The sequence below is a fragment of the Mus pahari genome, chromosome 6, assembly GCF_900095145.1.
Source record: "Mus pahari chromosome 6, PAHARI_EIJ_v1.1, whole genome shotgun sequence".
NCBI lineage: Eukaryota > Metazoa > Chordata > Mammalia > Rodentia > Muridae > Mus > Mus pahari.
Window position 1 is genome coordinate 32,384,524 of NC_034595.1, and position 3,404 is coordinate 32,387,927.

The 3,404-nt window shown below is 41.8% G+C and overlaps 1 pseudogene; it reads right to left on the reverse strand.

The window, feature by feature from the left end:
- Positions 1–1,230: 1,230 nt before the first annotated feature.
- LOC110323289 lies at positions 1,231–3,404 on the reverse strand (annotated as a pseudogene).

Here is a 3,404-nt window from a genome sequence, read left to right on the forward strand (position 1 = left end):
ACTTCTTCTCAGAACCTCATGAAACCTTCTCCAAATTTGACCATATAATCAGATAAAAAGCAAGCCTCTACACATACAACATGATTGAAATAATCCCATACATTCTATTAGATGGCCATGGAGTAAAGCTTGTCTTCAATAACAACAAAAACAACAAAGAGTCCACATAATCATGGAAACTGAACAAATCTCTACTCAGTGATAACTTGGTGAGGGTAGAAATAAAGAGAGAAAGAAAGCTTTTCTAAAATTGAATGAAAATGAAGGCACAACATGCCCAAACTTATGGGACATGATCGAGGCAATGTTAATAGGAAAATTCATAGTACTATGTGCCTTCATAAAGAAATTGGAGAGATGCTATACTACCACATTAATAGCACTTCTGAAAGCCCTAGAACAAAAAGAAGCAAAACCTCCCAAGAAAAGTGGAAGGCAGGTAATAGTCAAACTCAGGGCTGAAATCAACCAATTGGAAGCAAAGAGAATCATGCAGACAAACATAAAAACATAAAAATATAAATAGATAGATAGATAGATAGATAGATAGATAGATAGATAGATAGATAGATAGATAGATAGATAAAATTTTAAAAATCTAAGAGCTTGTTCTTTGAGAGAATCAGCAAGATAAATAATACCTTAGTCAACCTAACTAAAGGGTACATAGATAGTATCCAAATTAACAAAACCAGAACTGAAAAGGGAGATGTAGCAACAGTAAATGAGGAACTTCAAAAAATCATCACATCCTACTACAAAAGCTTACACTCAAAAACAGGAAAATCTAGATGAAATGGATGATAGTCTAGACAGACACTCTTCTGGATTCAATCACCACTGTGTCTCAAGATCTCCATACCAAGATCCAGATCAGAAACTTCTATCTCCCAGACTCCAGATTAAGTTCACTGGTGAGCCTTCCAATTCTGGATTGTAGTTCATATCAAATATAGTCAAGTTGACAACCAGGAATAGCCACTATAATCCACCCCTTGTCAACTTGACACAAATAATATCTCATATTCACATGAAACAATAACAAGGTAGTGAATATGCCTAACATGATATAACTAGCCCTCTTACAATCGCAAACGCATTTTGCAAATTTACAATGGGGCAATGTCCCTTGGGAACATCCTTTTAGTGTCTCAACTTAAATACAAATTGATGTTGGAAGAAAGACAAATGTATTCGTTAGCAAAACAAGACAGGAGCATTCATAGTTCTTTATAATCCTCGTTTCTGCAACTGATTATGTGGCCTTAAGTGGTATTTATAACTACCTTCCTCTACTACCCATTCTGTATTTCCTTCACCTTTGGCAAGTACCTCAGCAGGTCTTGGCCCTTTTCCTGGAGGATTGACCCATACCTTCGTTCCTGATGGGTCTGTGTCCTTTGTCATCCTGCTTGGATTAGGCTGTTGTAGATTCCCATTGACTTTAATCACAGGACATGGTAGTACTAAGAGGTGCCCTAAGGGATCTCCTACATTCCAGACATAAGCTTGGTTATCCCCATTGTGGAGAGGTAATCCAATTTCCCCATGGAAATCTGGATCTATCACCCCTCCTAACACTGTTACTCCTTTCTTAGACTGTTGGTTTAAGGCCATTAGAAGCCCAAAATGACCAGGGGGAAGTCTGAGCTTCCAGTTCAATGGAATGTTTGTTGTAGCTCCTGGTAAGAGCACTCCCCCCTCTGGAGCCAAAACTTCTAGGCCAGCAGAACCTAGACTTATGGGGAAAGGAAGCAAAATTTTCCTAGAGGGTCACTAAGAGTGATAGTGAGTAGAACTATTCCCTTTTCCACCCCTTGATTCCTGGNCCCATGGATCCTGGCTATGGGGGAAACTGTACCATATATTGAATGCTGATTCAAAGCATATTCTGCCTTCTGAAGAACTCTGCCCTAGCCTTCCATGCTGTTACCACCTAATTGGCGCTGTAGCTGCATCTTCAAAAGGCCATTCCATCTTTCAGACCAGCTGCTTCACGATGATGGTGAACATGGCAAGACCAGTGAATTCCATGATCATGGGCCCACTGTCGCACTTCTCTGGTGGTTAAATGAGTTCCTTGGTCAGAAGCAATACTGTGTGGAATACCATGACGATAGATAAAGCATTCTGTCAATCCTCGGATGGTGGTTTTAGCAGAGGCATTATGTGCAGGAAAGGCAAATCCATAACCAGAATAAGTATCTACTCCAGTAAGAACAAAATGTTGTCCTTTCCACGGAGAAAGTGGTCCAATGTAGTCAACCTGCCACCAGGTTGCTGGCTGGTCACCTCGAGGAATGGTGCCATATCTGGGGCTCAGTGTTGGTTTCTGCTGTTGGCAGATCTGGCATTCAGCAGCTGTGCCAAGTCAGCCTTGGTGAATGGAAGTTTGTGTTGCTGAGCCCAAGCATAGCCTCCATCTTGACCACCATGGCCACTTTGTTCATGTGCCCATTGAGCAATGACAGGGATGGCTGGGCAAAGAGGCTGACTGTTCACAGAACTGGTCATCTTATACACTTGATATTGAACTCTTCCTTGGCTGAAGTCACCTTTTGGTGAGCATTTACATGGGACACAAATATCTCACATCCTTTGCCCATTTGGAGAGATCTCTCCAAATATTTCTTCCCCAGATGTCTTTCTCACCAATTTTCCAATTGTGATCTTTCCAAGTCCCTGACCATCCAGACAATCCATTGGCTACAACCCATTAGTCAGTGAATAATCATACATCTAGTCATTTCTTCTTACAAACAAACTGTAATACCATGTGTACTGCCTGAACTTCTGCCCACTGTGAAGATTTCCCTTCATCTGTGTCTTTCAGGATTGTCCCAGAAATGGGTTGTAATGCTGCAGCTGTCCACTTCTGGGTGTTGCCTGTATAACATGCAGAGCCATCAGTAAACCAGACCCTAGTCTTCTCTGCTTTGGTCAGCAGATCATAGGGAACACCCCATGAGGCTATAGGCACATGCTTGGCAGCAGATGGCATTGTAACAGGAGTAGAAACCATAGGCATTTGAGCAACTTCTTCATGCAACCTGTTTGTACCTTCAGGACCTGCTCTGGCCCGATCACATATGTAACACTTCCATTTGATAATATACTACTGCTGTGCACGTCCCACTTTATGACTTGCAGGATCTGATAGTACCCAGCTCATGATGGGTAGTTCAGGTCACATAGTAACTTGGTGTCCTATTGTCAATTGTTCAGTTTCCACAAAGGCCCAATAGCAGGCCAAGAGCTGTCTTTTTAAAGGGAGAATAGTTGTGTGCAGATGATGGTAGAGCTTTGCTCCAAAATCCCAAAGGTCTCTTCTGTGATTCACCTACAGGGGCCTTGCAGAGGCTCCAAACAGCTTCTCTATCAGCCACAGATACTTCAAGTACCAT